The sequence below is a fragment of the Hordeum vulgare genome, chromosome 2H, assembly GCF_904849725.1.
Source record: "Hordeum vulgare subsp. vulgare chromosome 2H, MorexV3_pseudomolecules_assembly, whole genome shotgun sequence".
Taxonomy (NCBI): Eukaryota; Viridiplantae; Streptophyta; class Magnoliopsida; order Poales; family Poaceae; genus Hordeum; species Hordeum vulgare.
The window spans coordinates 434,285,612-434,302,672 of record NC_058519.1 but is presented as its reverse complement, the minus strand read 5'-3'; positions in this window follow the sequence as shown (position 1 = coordinate 434,302,672).

The following is a 17,061-nucleotide window of genomic DNA, read 5'->3' as shown; positions in this document are numbered from 1 at the left end:
TGCAATTAAGATACAAGAAGTCTCTTGTGTCCCCAACACACCTAATACAATTGTCAGTTGTGTAGGTGCACTAGTTCGGCGAAGAGATGTTAAAAGTCAAGTGATATGGAAGGTAAAACAAGGTATTGTAAATCTAAAATAAAAATGGCAGCAAGCAAACATGAAACAAAATTGAAAGTAAATGGTGTTCAATGGTGGAAAACAAGGCCTAGGCTTCGTACTTTCACTAGTGGCAACTCCCAACAACATTAACATAGTCTAATCACATGATATTTCCACTAAAACATGCAATGGAGACGTACTCGGAAGTCATTCCTTTGTGATCAAGAGAGGACAAGAATTATGTAGGGCTACAAAAGCACAACTCAGAGGTCATAGTTCTCAGCTATGGATTTTCCAATGTCACCGCGGCCATCCAAAGATAGTACCACAATCACCGCAACATATCTCAAGGATAGTCAAAGACAAGCACTAAGGGACTCTCAATCTTCAATCAATTCACAAAAGAGGAAATCACTCATGAAAATATTCTTCTAATCCATCTCAAATATACCGCTGTCACCATGGTCTTGGGGATTATACTAGATAAGATCAAGTAAGTACATCAATCCAATACATAGAAGAAGGGGAAACATCATGGGATCACCCTAGATTAACATAGCCTATGATCACAATAAAGATCACATCATGGGAGAGAGAGATGACCACATAGCTACTCGTAGAAGACCTCAGCCCCGAGGGAGACTACTCACACATGGCCATGGTGAGCAAGAGGTTGATGGAGAGGTGCAGCCCGGAGAGGAGAAGGCGGTCGATGGTGGCCACGGCGGCGGCCCTTGCCCCCCGCTTCTTCCTTGGATATGGTTCTGGTATGGAGGTGGTTCTCCACCCCAAGGCGGCTGCCTAGGAGGAGGAAATCTCGTAGCTCTTGGTGGCTCTCCAAAAAACAGGTTTTTCTTCTCCTTATATGAATCGGGACGATCATCCTTGGCTCTCCGATGGATGCCCTTTTGATCCAAGGGCTCTTGGGAACCTCTAGAACCTTCCTAGTAACCCCTATTAGCCCTAATGAGGTCCCCAAGTCGTGCCTTGGCCGAATCCATATAATATGGTAAGAGTTGGACTCAATCACGTCACCGATTCCCGTAATCCTGTAACCAGATATTTGTCCTCCAGTAAAATGGGCTTTCCTGGAGCGTCCAAACTACAATGGGCCGAATTTTATGTCTATAATTATCATCATAAAATTACCCACAACTTTCGCATTTATTATTTTTCCATTTGACGTCATCTTCGAGGCGAAAACAGACGATCTCTAAAATCTGTAGGGGGATAGATTTCAGGAAAGTCAGAGTCCCACTCCAACAATGTTTCCTCTTCTATTTTTGATAGTTCCTACACATCAAAGTGTAAAACAAGAACATTGTGCACTTTTGCAACTATTAGTAGGTTAGTCCAAATAAATCATAAACTTAATATAAAAACAATTATCAAAAGCATAAAAGTAGGATGAAACCATAAAAAATTATAGATACGTTTTGGACGTATCGGAGGGACACTAGTTTGCATTTTCCTTTTGCGCACTATTTCTCTCTGTTTATAGGAAAATGCATAACGGCTATGGAGCAGGGTGGTAGTCTCACTGCCCCAACTCTCGCCATTTTGCACCGCACACTTTCTGGTCATAACACTTACAACCTAGGATCAATTGTTGCGTGCCACTTACATATTAACCGAACCAAAGGGAAGATTCATGGTGGTGTTTATGCCATGCGCTGGGCAAAGTGTCTTAATGTTGCTATACGACCTACTGATTACTTATTGCCTCGGTTTTATCTCAACCACCAATCTATGTTAGACCATCAATTCACTGTGTAAACTAAACTATCGCAGGGCATCCACTATAACTTGGTATATAGCGAGAACACTCGCGATATTATTGTATTGCATGCACCCTCTTTGTTTGAGTTCAATGCTAGGAACGGATAAACCATCATGCTATAAGACATAATTGCATACCGTGATGTGTTGGCTGCTCCAGAGGCCAAGGCCCGGGATTGGGATGCTGAGGTGCCGCCGCAGGAATAGTTTCCTTGACCTGATGGTTATTACGAGTGGTGATTACCAAGCTAGGCAAAAGCCTAAGCTTGGGGGAGTACGTATTTCTCACTAACATTTCATTCATGTTTACACACTTCATACAAGTTGTTGGTGATCATCCTCTTTCATTGTATATCTATGTTAGCTTTATTTCCCGCATTCCTCATGTTTGTTCGAAAAACTTTGAAAACCCAAAAATATTTCTTGTTTCTTTTCGGTTTTATTTTTCCGTTTAATTAGTTGTAGTATTGAAAAGAAAACACACAAAAAAATCCTCTTTCATGTTGGGAGCTTTCTCGTGTAAATAGTTTTCCCGTGCTTGGTTTCCCTTAGTTTATTTTGCTTGCTTAAGAAAAACAAAAACTCCAAAAATATTTCAATGTGTTTCTCTGAATTTCTTTTCCCTTTTGTCGAGTTATGAAAGGAGAAGACCACGATGAAAATGTTGAGTGGCCCCTCTATGCTTTGATGTCAACTTAATAATGAGCCAATATTACCTTGTCTTCTCCTTTGTATGAAACTGCCCTGCAGATTCCAGCTTAGTCCACGGTATTTTTGCACTATTATTATCACAACATTATCGTGCAAATGAAAGGCAATAATGATGCTATTTGAGGAAGCGATAGTGGCAAATGAAGCTTGTATGAACTCTTCTTGTTTTTCATCTTTGTAAATAATATGTCTAGCCAGTTCGATCTTGATTCAGTATATCATGAGTATACATGTTTACCATGAAAATTAAAGATCATAGTTTCTCATGCCATGCTTAAATAGCTTGGAGTGGATAATGATTTATCTCGTGTGTCAACATGCATTAATATGGTTATCCTATGATATGGTAGTATGGTATTTCCCTCGAAGTAATTTAGGTGGTTTGACTTGGCCCATGTGCAAACATGTAGTTGATGCAAAACCAATGCAACCTTCATGATATTTAAATTCAGAGTGTTTATATCCTACTAATGCTGTGTCTAAAGTTGATTATTTTCAATGCACGTTTATGACCGTTTTCGCTCTCTAGCTGGTCGCTTCCCAATCTTTTGCTAGCCTTCACCTGTACTAAGCGGGAATGCTGCTTGTGCATCCAATGCCCTTGAAACCAAGTTATTCCACGTGAGTTTGCCATACCTACTGCTACTGCAACAAAAGACCTTCCAATGGCGCCAGAAATAGGAGTGTTGCTTGATACTCCCGCGCCACAAATACTTCTGCTGCGGCTACACCTTAAGGGACTTCCTAGGAAAGTATGCAAAGGATTTCCCCCGTGGCCTTGGAGCCTTGCATTGGTGTTCCCTCGAAGCGGAAAGGGTGATGTAGCGTAGCGGTGGTAAGTATTTCCCTCAGTTTGAGAACCAAGGTATCGATCCAGTGGAGGAGTATCACAAGAGCCTGCACAAACACAAAAAGCTTGCTCCCAATGTTATGAAGGGGTTGTCAATCCCTTATAGATTGTTTGCCAAGTGAGAACTGAAAGTAACAAAGTAACAAAGCAAAGTAAAAGCGGAGGTGTAAACGATGGATGTGAATAGACCCGGGGGGCGTAGTGTTTACTAGTGGCTTCTCTCATGAAAGCAAGTAGACGGTGGGTGAACAAATTACTGTCGAGCAATTGATAGAACTGCGCAAAGTCGTGAAGATATCTATGGCAATGATTATATCTATAGGCATCACGTCCAACACAAGTAGACCAGTACTTTCTGCATCTACTACTATTACTCCACACGTCGACCGCTATCCAGCATGCATCTAGTGTATTAAGTCCAAAAGAACAGAGTAACGCCTCAAGCAAGATGACATGATGTAGACGGACAATCTCATATCAACGACAGGGCCCATCTTGTTACCCTTGATGGAAACTACTTAATGTGTGCCTTGCTTCCCCTACTGTCACTGGGAAAGGTCACCACATGGTAGAAACCAAAACCAAGCACTTCTCCCATTGCAAGAATCATAGATCTAGTTGGCCAAACAAAACCCAAGACTCTGAGAGACTTACAAGGACATCAAATCATGCATATAAGAAATCAGCAAAGACACAAATAAATATCATAGATAATCTGATCACAAATCCACAATTCATCGGATCTCGACAAACACACCGCCAAACAAGATTACATTGGATAGATCTCCATGAAGATCATGGAGAACTTTGTATTGAAGATCCAAGAGAGAGAAGAAGCCATCTAGCTACTAACTACGGACCCGTAGGTCTGAAGTGAACTACTCACGAGTCATTGGAGGGGCGATGATGATGATGAAGAAGCCCTCCAACTCCAAAGTACCCTCCGGCAGGGCGTCGGGAAAGGTCTCCAGATGAGATCTCGAGGAAACGGAAGCTTGCGGCGGCAAAAAAGTATTTTCGAGGCTCCCCTCATTTTTTGCTGAATTTTTGGTAATATATAGGCCAAGGATCTAGGTCAGGGGGAGGCCAGGGAGGCCACAAGCCCTGCCACCGCCGCCTCCCCCTGGTGGCAGAGTGGGGGCATGTGGGCTCCGAGGAGCCCTCCTGGCTTGGCCCACAGGCCCCCTGATCTTCTTCCGTTCGGGAAAAAATCATTTCGGGGATTTTATTCCGTTTGGACTCCGTTCCAAAATCAGATCTGAGAAGAGCCAAAAACAAAGAAAAACAGGAACTGGCACTTGGCACTGAATTAATAAGTTAGTCCCAAAAAAGATATAAAAGGTACATAAAACATCCAAAGATGACAAGATAACAGCGTGAAACCATCAAAAATTATAGATACGTTTGAGACGTATCACCTACCTATATGTGATATTACCCTACTGTTCCAAGTAAATTTGCATGTGCCACCTCCAAATATTCAAATAAACATATGATTTGTGCACTCGTCTCGCTCATGGAGCGACGAGGCGGTCGATATCTTCCATGCTAAGTGAGTTATTCTCAAGATGGTCGTTATTCACTCTTGTTGCACAAGAGAGGCTGGTAAAAGGGATGCCCAGACCTGCATAATCAAAAACTAATTAAGAAACACTCCTTGGGTTAGTTGTAAGTTGGCAGTCACCCATGGATTAGGTTAGCCATGGTTTATGTATGGATGGTGGTAAGGAGTAAAGTTTACAATTCTGTTTGGGAACCGCCAATAATGAGTTTAACATGGAAGACACTGAAAACCTTTGTCGTAATGTTGACATGAAAAGCACACCTCCCAAAAAATTTCACTATTGTTTTAAGCTTTGAGCTCTGGCACCTCTGCAAATCAATGCTTCCCATTGCGAAGGGCCGATCTATTTATTTTCATGCTGAGTCATCACCTTGTTACCTACAACACCAAACTGGAGAGCACTATTATCATTTTATGCATTGAGTCTAGTCAATGTTGGATATGAGCATGACTAGTATGTTTTCTATTCTGAATTATAATGTTTAGTCACTGCTTGAACCTTAGAGGTGCTCTGCATTTATGTCTTGCGGTCTCAAAAAGGGCTAGCGAGATGTCACCATATTATATCATGATTGTTTTGACAAATTATTGGCATGTGAGGTATCTTATTATTGCTTGCTCGTTGGTTATGTATTGCCATGATGCTTAATTATTATCATGCATGGGGTTATATATGATTTATGTTGAAAACTTGAACACTAGCTAAGCATGTGTATATGGACAAGAACAAAAGAGTTTGTAAAAGTTTTCTTTATAACTTTGAGTTTATCAACTGAATTGCTATTGGACAAGCACTCAGTTAAGCTTGGGGGAGTTGATATGTCTCCAACGTATCTACTTCTCCAAACATTTTTGCTATGGTTTTGACCTCTAATTTGCATGATTTGAATGAAACTAACCTGGACTGACGCTGTTTTCACGAGAACTGCGATGGTGTTAATCTTGTGCAGAAATAAAAGTTCTTGGAATTGGACGAAATTTTTTGTGAATTATTTTTGGGATATATGATGATTTTTGGAGCAAAGATCTCCCGTAGAAAGGTTTCCACGGGGCCACAAGCCAACAGGGCGCCCTCAGGTCGTGCCCTGATGGCTTGTGGGGATCATATGAATCTTCCAACCCTAATTCTAGTCCTATAAAATTGCATCTTAGGAGAAAAAAATTAAAGGGAAGTTTTCATCGTGTTTTACAAGACGGAGCCGCTGCCACCTCATGTTACTCTTTTGGAGGGCTGATCTGGAGTCCGTTTCGGGCTCCGGAGAGGGAGATTTGTCGCCGTCATCATCACCAACCTTTATCCATCAACACTCCCATGATGTTCCCCGAAGGGTTTAAACCCGTAAATATAGAGCTATACGACGGGCCGAGAGACCCGGCCGTATGGATTAACGATCTCCTTCTCCACATTCACATGGCTCGCGGAGACGACCTCCACACCATCAAGTACTTACCATTAAACCTCAAAGGGCCAACGAGGCATTGGTTGAAGAGCCTCCCCGAAAACTCCATTGGGAGTTGGGAAGAGCTCGAAGATGATTTTCGAGACAACTTTCAAGGCACTTATGTTCGACTACCTGTGTCCAATGACTTGGTCCACATCATCTAACAAGCCGATGAATCATCGTGGCAATTCTGGAATTTCTTCCTCGCTAAGAAACAACAAATTTTTGATTGTTTGGATGTTGAGGAATTAGCTTCTTTCAGAAATAATATACGAGACAAATGGTTTGCCCAGACGCTCGGATAGGAGAGGCCAAGGACAAGGATAGCCCTTACCTCGCTGATGACCCGCTTCTGCACGAGAAAGGATACTTGGCTAGCCCGTCAGAACAACCCTCCAACAAACCCCGGAACTTCTACAGTCTGGGATGGCAATGGAAAGCCACAGCGCAACAAGAACAAGCACCGACACAATGGCAGGGAAACTAATGACACAAGAGTTAATGCGAGATTCAGCAACTCCATGTTTGGACCTAGGAAGAAACCTTCTAAAGGAAATCGGGACGGGCCGTCCACTATGGAAAAAATTCTTGACAAGCCCTGCCAGATCGAGGGCACCAAAACAAGCCTGCTACTCACACCAATCGTAACTGCTGGGTAATCAAACAGGCGAGCAAAAATATAGCCGAGGACCCGGGCAAGAGTCCCCGCAGCAAAGACGATGAAGAACCTTGTCGTCCTAACAACAGGGCCAAAAGAAATTTCCTCCTGATGCGAAAACTGTAAACTTGATCTATGTCACACACATCCCAAAGAACGAGAGGAAACGAGCACTTCGGGATGTATACGCCATAAAGCCAGTAGCTTCGGGATGTATACGCCATAGAGCCAGCAGCAACCTCAATCTAATTTACACACACAATGATAAAAATGGGTATTGATCCATCAAAGATCAAACCCAACAACACCACCTTCAAACGAATAATCCCTGGCGTCAAGGCTCGCTATTCGGGCACCATAACTCTAGAAGTAGTTTTCGGTTCGCCCGATAACTTCCGAAGTGAAGACTTGATCTTCGACATTGTTCCTTTCCGTAGCGGGTATCATGCAGTCCTCAGCCGTACATCGTTGACTCTCTTTATTGTCGGACACCATTATGCATACCTAAAGTTGAAGATGCCAGGACCTAAGGGTGTCATTATCGTCAATGATAACATTGAGCGGTCTCTTCGAACAGAGGAACATACTGCGGCTCTGGCAGCCGAAGTACATGCTGGAAATACGACTCTAAAGTCACAGCTAACCGTTAAGGAGTACAAATGAGCTTGCGCTCCGCCACAATTCCCGGACCCCTCACATGATCAAACTAAATAGGGATACGCTCCCGACAGCCGCACCTCGCCACCAGCAAAGTACGTGCCTCGAAGGCACAATTTTGCGCTTAAGTTACCATGGACAGATGTGGAGACTGATTACACAAGACCAGGTGTTTAGCTCAACCGAACTATGGTCATCAATCCTCGGACGCATGCAAGTACCGTAAAGGACCAACTTTGTGTCAAGGTACTCACACCTCGGTGGCTTCTCAAGACCACCTTTGTTAAAGGGTCGCTCGCCGATGTTCCCCCTTTCAAGGAATACTACCCGAAGAGTGAAGGTGCAGACGTGTAGCAAGGCGTCATAAGGGATATCAAGTTAGCTATAAAAAACCCTATCTAAACTTTTAATCTATAAACTTATTATTTTTTCCTATATATAAACAGTTGCTTGATGCAATTCAGATTGTACAGATACGAGTAAATTGGAAATAAGGAACGCTCTTTATGGTTCATCAGCCTTGCTACATCTTTTTTGTTCCTCCTTCTTTTCTGAACTATTTCTCAAGCACCAACACAAGCCTATTATTATACACATACTAGATGCTACTAGTTTAATTTACCAAGGGCTTGGCCATCATGGTCGCCTTTAGAATCACTCAGATACTATTTAATATTACATGTGTGTGGAGTCTTGGATTTGCGTTATATGCATCGGTTCCGAATTATGTCTTGGGTCAATAGTTGGGTTGCCCGGCTTCTGTGCTTACCCCTTTATGTTCCAGTACTTTGGCTAAAAGGGTAAATGGAGAACTGTTATCATTGTACTTCCACCTGGTGTCGTTAAGTACCACATGGAGAAAACCAAAAACCGACTACCATAATAAGCAAGAACTGGTCTGCGATCCGAAGACAAACACTAAATTAAGAGATGCACACGGTTCATCGCATTATGTGGAAGGTTAGGAGTCATAAAAACCAAGTGATAATGGTTTTTTACACCGTGGTATAGCCGAACATCACGATTTGCAAGGGGCTCCAATTGGCCCCGCAGTCAATCTCCTATGAAGTGAAAGACTTAAAGCCACAATGTCTGATTGCCTTGTTTCCTCCCGCACTACCGCCCTAGACAAAGACTTTACCTAAGGGTAACAACGCGGAAGCCGAAAACACCCCTCATAGCATCTATCAGGGGGTTGAAGCCGACGAATGGAAACTTTGAGGTTTAAAATGACCACACAGGAGTTAAAATTAAAAACAAGATAAGACATGATATACCATTCAAAAGAAAATAGCATTGTATTGTACGAAAATTCAACCACTCTTATAGGATAGTGTTTTCATTCAGAGATTACATCTTTGGGGCACTCGGCCTCTATAGCCCGAGAACCTTCCATTATAGTGGAGAAGTACAGCTCGGGGTGAGGGAGTCCTCGATTAAGGGGTTCTCGGGCGGTCGTCTTATCCCTTATGAGTCGACCATATGGGCCGCATCATTGAAGACCTGATTGTCGGAGACTTTATGATCGAGATGGAATGCTCCGAGGGCTGGCATGCACTCCAAGTTAAGAAGACCAGATTGGCCCGTCTGTTCCGACTGAGGTCGGTAATATGTTACCCTAGGAACTCTAGTGTCTATATAAACTAGAGGTTCTCATGCGTATAGGAAGGTTGATTCATCTAGGGTTTATCTCATACAGTCTTGAGGTAGACCAACTCGGTAATCATCATCCACATCAATATAATCAAGTAGGACATAGGGTTTTACCTCCTCAAGAGGGCCCGGACCTAGGTAAATAATGTCTCCCCATTTCTCCTGAAATCCATCGATCGAAGGTCCACAGTTCGGGACCCCCTACCCGAGATCTTCCAATTTTGACACCAACATTGGTGCTTTCATTGAGAGTCCCGCTGTTGGATCGCTGGAAGGATCGATGGCTCGCCTGATCATGAGTGATCGAATCAGCAAAGGGGGCATCTTCGCCCCTGGACAGGTCCTCAGGCTCGGCAGCGTCACACTGCGCGTGGACTCAACTGGCCTTCCCGGCCAGGTTGGAGGCTTCATCCCCGGTTAGCAAATAAGGTTTGGAGATCTGGAATTCTCCGTCGACTCCTGGGGCAATCTGTTCCCTGCCAAAATCATGGCCTCGACCAATGAACCTCAAAATCCTAAAGCCTTGACTCCGGGTCTCTTGTCCGGTCATGGCCTTGGTTCTCTTTGTCGAAAAGTCAGCTGTGAGCTCGGACCCAACCTCTATGCCCAGACTACACCGAACGTTCATTGCCAAACATGCGTCCCTCGCGGAAGCCATGGAGGTTAACTCCAAAAATCACCAAGATATCGATTAGGATAGCCTCTTGATGTTAAACAAGACACTCAACCAGATCCAATCACTTCAAATCTCAGATAGCCAGAGCACGACCTATGCACAGGTTGGCTCAGATGCGGATTATGACTTTTACAGCCCACCCACCACCCACTTGGTAGCCACCGTCGAAGACTTAACTGGCGCGTTGGACTATGCCTCCAAGGAGCTTGAGGACATGGATGACGAGGCCGACGACCCCAGCCTCGTACATTCCAGGCGGTGGATCACAACGTCCACCTACAACGTCTACATGGTAGATGATACGTCTCCAACGTATCTATAATTTTTGATGGTTTCATGCTATTATCTTGTCAAACTTTGGATGTTTTGCATGCCTTTTATATATTTTTTGGGACTAACTTATTAGCTCAGTGCCAAGTGCCAGTTCCTGTTTTTTCCATGTTTTTGACCCCTTTCAGACGAGGATTTTGAACGGAGTCCAAACGGATTGAAACTCCCAAAAAGATCTTTTCTGAAATAGAAAAAGATCGGGAAGCCAGAGAATCAGGGCAGGGGGCCTGCAGGGACCCCACAAGAGCTCATGGCGTGGCCAGGGGGGCTCGCGCCTCCCTGGCTTGTGGGCTCCCTGGGCCACCTCTGCCCTAGGTTTTGCGCCTATATATTCCCTAAAATCCCAGAAAAAATCAAGAGATCATCAAAAGTACTTTTCTGCCGCCGCAAGCTTCTGTCTCCGCAAGATCCCGTCTGGGGCACGTTTTGGTGCCCTACCGGAGGGGGGATCCGGACATGGAGGGCTTCTTCATCAACACCATGACCTCTCCGATGATGCGTCAGTAGTTCACCATAGACCTACGGGTCCATAGCTAGTAGCTAGATTGCTTCTTCTTTCTCTTGGATCATCAATAAAAAGTTCTCCATGGTCTTCATGGATATCTATCCGATGTAATCTTCTTTTGTGGTGTTTTTGTCGAGATCCAATGAATTGTGGATTTATGATCAGATTATCGATGAATCTTATTTGAGTTTCTTCTGATCTCTCTTATGCATGATTTCATATCCTTGTAATTCTCTTCGAGTTGTGGGTTTTGTCTGGCCAACTAGATCTATGATTCTTGCAATTGGAGAAGTGCTTGGTTTTGGGTTCATAGCGTGCGGTGACCTCACCCAGTGACAGAAGGGGCAGCAAGGCACGCATCGTGTTGTTGCCATCAAGGGTAAAAAGATGGGGTTTTCATCATTGGTTTGAGATTATCCCTCTACATCATGTCATCTTGCTTAAGGCATTACTCTGTTCGTCATGAACTCAATACACTAGATGCATGCTGGATAGCGGTCGATGTGTGGAGTAATAGTAGTAGATGCAGAAAGTATCGGTCTACTTGTCTCGGACGTGATGCCTATATGTATGATCATTGCCTTAGATATCGTCATGACTTTGCGCGGTTCTATCAATTGCTCGACAGTAATTTGTTCACCCACCGTAATATTTGCTATTTTGAGAGAAGCCTCTAGTGAACACTATGGCCCCCGGGTCTACTGCACACCATATTTTCAGCCTTATACTTTTTCTTCGTTGCACTTTCCGCCTTCACATCTCACTTTGCAATCAATCTTGAAGGGATTGACAACCCGTTTATAGCATTGGGTGCAAGCTCTTTTGTGTTTGTGCAGGTACTCTGGACTTGACGAGATTCTCCTACTGGATTGATACCTTGGTTCTCAAACTGAGGGAAATACTTACTAATCATGTGTTGCATCGCCCTTTCCTCTTCAAGGGAAAACCAACGCAAGCTCAAGAGACGACAGAAGGATCTCTAGCACCATTGTCGGGGAAGAACTTTTGTTGCCGTAGCAGAAGAATTTCTGGCGCCGTTGCCGGGAAGGATCAAGTCAAGAACTCATCCATGTAGGTGTCGCAAACTCATCTCTTGCATTTACTTTGTTCACCAGTTGCCTCTCGTTTTCCTCTCCCCCACTTCACCAATTTGCCTTTTTCGTTTGCCTTTTCGTTCACCCTCTTTCTCACTTGTTCTTTGTTCGCTTGTGTGCTTACTTGCTTGCCGAAGTCACAATGAATGAAAACACCAAACTTTGTGACTTCTCGAATACTACTAATAATGATTTTATTAGTACTCCGATTGCTCCCACCACTAGTGCGGAGTCATACGAAATCAATGCTGCTTTGCTGAATCTTGTTATGAAAGAGCAATTATCCGGCCTTCCTAGTGAAGATGCCGCATCCCATCTCAATACCTTCATTGAGCTTTGCGATATGCAAAAGAAGAAAGATGTGGATAATGACGTGATTAAATTGAAGCTTTTTTCCATTCTCGTTGCGAGATTGCGCAAAAACTTGGTTTTCGTCTTTGCCCAAAAATAGTATCGATTCTTGGGATAAGTGCAAGGATGCTTATATATCCAAGTATTTTCCGCCGGCTAAGATTATCTCTCTCCGTAATGATATCACGAATTTCAAGCAACTTGATCATGAACATGTTGCACAATCTTGGGAGAGAATGAAATTGATGATTAGAAATTGTCCCGCTCATGGCTTGAGTCTTTGGATGATTACTCAAATCTTTTACGCTGGCTTGAATTTCGCTTCTAGAAATATCTTGGACTCCGCCTCAGGTGGAACGTTCACGGAAATCACGTTAGGGGAAGCCACAAAGCTCCTAGACAATATCATGACGAACTACTCTCAGTGGCACACTGAAAGGTCACCTACTAGTAAGAAGGTACACGCTATAGAAGAAATTAACTCGTGGAGTACTAAGATGGATGAGTTAATGAATTTGGTTGCTAGTAGAAGTGCTCCTTTAGATCATAATGATATGCCTTTGTCTTCTTTGATTGAGAGTAGCAACGCTAGCTTGGACGTTAATTTTGTTGGTAGGAATAATTTTGGCAACTACAATGCTTTTAGAGGAAACTATGTTCCTAGGCCTTTTCTTAGTGACTCCTCTAATAACTTTGGCAACTCCTACGACAATACTCATGGAAATTACAATAGACTACCCTCTGATCTAGAGAGTAACATCAAAGAGTTCATCAACTCGCAAAATATTTTCAATGCGTCCATAGAGGAAAAACTACTCAAAATTGACGATTTGGCTAAGAGCTTTGATAGAATGTCTAGTGATGTTGATGCTTTGAAAGTTAGATGTGCTCCTCCCAAGATCAATATGGATGAAACTTTGAAAGCTATGTGTGTTTCATGATTGAGAGGAAAGAAAGAACCGTCCAAATTCGTGCTAGACATGAATGGCTTAAAAAGGCGTGTTCTCGTGATAAGAATCACGAAGATCTTAAAGTGCTTGGTGTGACTCCCATTGAATCTTTGTTTTCTTGTGACAAACTAATGATTATGGGGCTGAATATGAATCCACTTTGGTTGAAAAGTGCCCCAATGATTCGGAGTCCATCTATCTTGATGCTAAAAGCATTGAAAGTGTTGTAGAAGATATTAAAACCTTGAGTAGTAATGAAATTACTAATTTGGATTTCAAGGAATTCAATGATGATAGTTGTTCCTTGATTGAATGCGTTTCCTTGATGCAATCCATGCTAAACTCTCCACACGCTTATAGCCAAAACAAGGCCTTTACCGATCATATCGTCGAAGCCATGATAAAATCTCTTGAAGAGAAACTTGAATTGGAAGTCTCTATCCCTAGAAAGCTTCATGATGAGTGGGAACCTACTATCAAAATCAAAACAAAAAACTATGAATGCAATGCTTTGTGTGATTTGGCTGCTAGTGTTTCCGCGATTCCAAAGTCTTTATGTGATGTTCTGGGTTTTAATGAGATTGAAGAGTGTTCTCTTAATTTGCACCTTGCGGATTCTACTGTCAAGGAACCCATGGGAAGGATCAATGATGTTCTTATTATTGCAAATAGGAACTATGTACCCGTGGATTTCATTGTGCTTGACATTGATTGCAATCCTACATGCCCTATTATTCTTGGTAGACCTTTCCTAAGTACTATAGGTGCTATCATCGGTATGAAGGAAGGGAATATTAGATTTCAATTTCCTTTAAAGAAGGGCATGAGCACTTTCCTAGTAAGAAAATAAGATTGCCTTATGAATCCATGATGAGGGCCACTTATGGTATGAAGGAAGGGAATATTAGATTTCAGTTTCCTTTAAATAAGGTCAGGAGCACTTTCCTAGAAAGAAAATAAGATTGCCTTATGAATCCATGATGAGGGCCACTTATGGTTTGAGCACCAAAGACGACGATACGTGATTCTATCGCTTTTATGCCTAGCTAAGGGCGTTAAACAATAACGTTTATTGGGAGGCAACCCAATGAATTTATTTATTTTTATTTATGTTTTGTTGCGTCCACACCATCATAATTCTGTTGTGATTGTGTTTTTTGTGTTTGAGCCAAGCAAAACCTTTATGACTAGTCTTGGTAATGGTTGTTTGATCCTGCTGGAAAAAGATAGAAACTTTTCGCTCACGAGATGATTTTTCATTTTTATTCAGAAAGATCTTTTGAGTTGATTCTTTTTGCTACTGGTTTATATGCCTTTTTGCCAGGCAGTCGTAATTTTTTAGAATTTGTGAGGTACCAGAAGTATACGAAGTATACAGATTGGTACAGACTAGTCTGATTTTGACAGATTCTGTTTTTGTTGAGTTGGATGCTTGTTTTGATGAAACTATGGTTAGTATCGGGGGGTACTAGCCGTGGAAAAGTGAGAATATAGTAGCCCAACAGCAATATAGATAGAATTCAAGTTTGCTACAGTACCAAAAGAGGTGGTAGTTTGTTTTCTTGTGCTAATGTTATCACGTGTTTATGTTTAAGTTTTGTGTTGTGAAGTTTTCAAGTTTTGGGTGATGTTCTCATGGACAAAGAGATAAGGAGTGGAAAGAGCTCAAGCTTGGGGATGCCCAAGGCATCCCAAGCCAAATTCAAGGACACCAAAAAGCCTAAGCTTGGGGATGCCCTGGGAAGGCATCCCCTCTTTCGTCTTCAATCCAGCGATAACATTACTTGGAGCTATATTTTTATTCACCACATGATATGTGTTTTGCTTGGAGCGTATTGTATCATAGGAGTCTTTTTTTTGTGTCACAATCATCCTTGTTGCACACCTTTTTGAGAGAGAGAGACATGCACTCATCGTGATTTTGCTAGAATGCTCATAGTTCTTCACTTATATCTTTTGAGCTAGATAATTTTTCTCTGTGTGCTTCACTTATATCTTTTAGAGCACGACGGTGTGTGATTTGGTAGTTGGCTTATGCTATGAAAGTAGTCCCAAAGGTGATAGGTACCCAAAGAGGATACAAAAACCTCCATATTCATGTCCACTAAGTAGAAAGAGAAGTTTTGATTCCTCTCAATTAGTTTTGAGACGTGGATTTGGTAATATTAAGAGTTATGTTAGTAGGGTGATGTGAATCTAGAAATACTTGTGTTGAAGTTAGTGATTCCCGTAGCATGCACGTATGGTGAACCGCTATGTTAGGAAGTCGGAGCATAATTGATCTATTGATTGTCATCCTTTATGTTGAGGTCGGGATCGCGCGATGGTTAACACCTACCAACCCTTCCCCTAGGAGTATGCGTTTAGCACTTTGTTTCCATTACTAATAAAAACTTCCGCAACAAGTATGTGAGTTCTTCATGACTAATGTGAGTCCATAGTATAGATGCAATTTCACCTTCCACCATTGCTAGCCTCTCTAGTACCGCGCAATTTTCGCCGGTGCACAAACCCACCATATTCCTTCCTCAAAACAGCCACCATACCTACCTACTATGGCATTTTCATAGCCATTCCGAGATATATTACCATGCAACTCCCACCGTTCCGTCTCATGACTTGTGCCGTCACTCTCATATTGCCATTGCATGATCGTAAGATAGCTAGCGAGATGTTTCAACGGCATACGCCATGCTAGATCATTGCACATCCCGGTACACTGCCGGAGGCATTTCCTATAGAGTCATCATCATTTTGAGCTTTGAGCTGTGAGTAAATAAAAGTGTGATGATCATCATTATTAGAGCATTGTCCCATGTGAGAAAAAAAGAGGCCAAAGAGTCCAAACAAAAAAAAGAGAGAAAGAAAAGAGGCCCAAGAACCCAAACAAATAAAAAAAAGAATAAGAGAGAAGGGACAATGCTACTATCTTTTTCCACACTTGTGCTTCATAATATCACCATGTTCTTCATGATTGACAGTTTCTTGCTTTGTCACCACCATATGCTAGTGGAAATCTTAATTATATAACTTGGCTTGTATATTCCAATGATGGGCTTCCTCCAAATTTTCCTAGGTCTTCATGAGCAAGCAAGTTGGATGCACACCCACTAGTTCTCCTTTAGAGCTTTCACATAATTGTAGCTCTAGTGCATCCCTTGTATGGCAATCCCTACTCATTAACATTGATATCTATTAATGGGCATCTCCATAGCCCTTTGATACGCCGAGTCAATGTGACCATCTCCTCCTTTTTGTCTCACAACCACCACCACACTCTATTCCACCTATAGTGCTATATCCATGGCTCACGCTCATGTATTGCGTGATAGTTATAAAAAGTTTGAGAATGTAAGAGTGCCCAAACAATTACTTGGCCAATACCGGGGTTGTGCATGATTTACATTAGTTGTGTGAGGATGATGGAGCATAGCCAGACTATATGATTTTGTAGGGATAACTTTCCTTGGCCTTGTTATTTTGAAAGTTCATGATTACCTTGCTAGTTTGCTTGAAGTATTATTGTTTTCATGTCAATAGCAAACTATTGTTTTGAATCTTACGGATCTGAACATTCATGTCACGTAGGACACCTATGCTAGGTAGCATTCCACATCAAAAATTCAGTCTTTATCACTTGCCTACTCGAGGACGAGCAGGAGTTAAGCTTCGGGATGCTTGATACGTCTCCAACGTATCATAATTTTTGATGGTTTCATGCTATTATCTTGTCAAACTT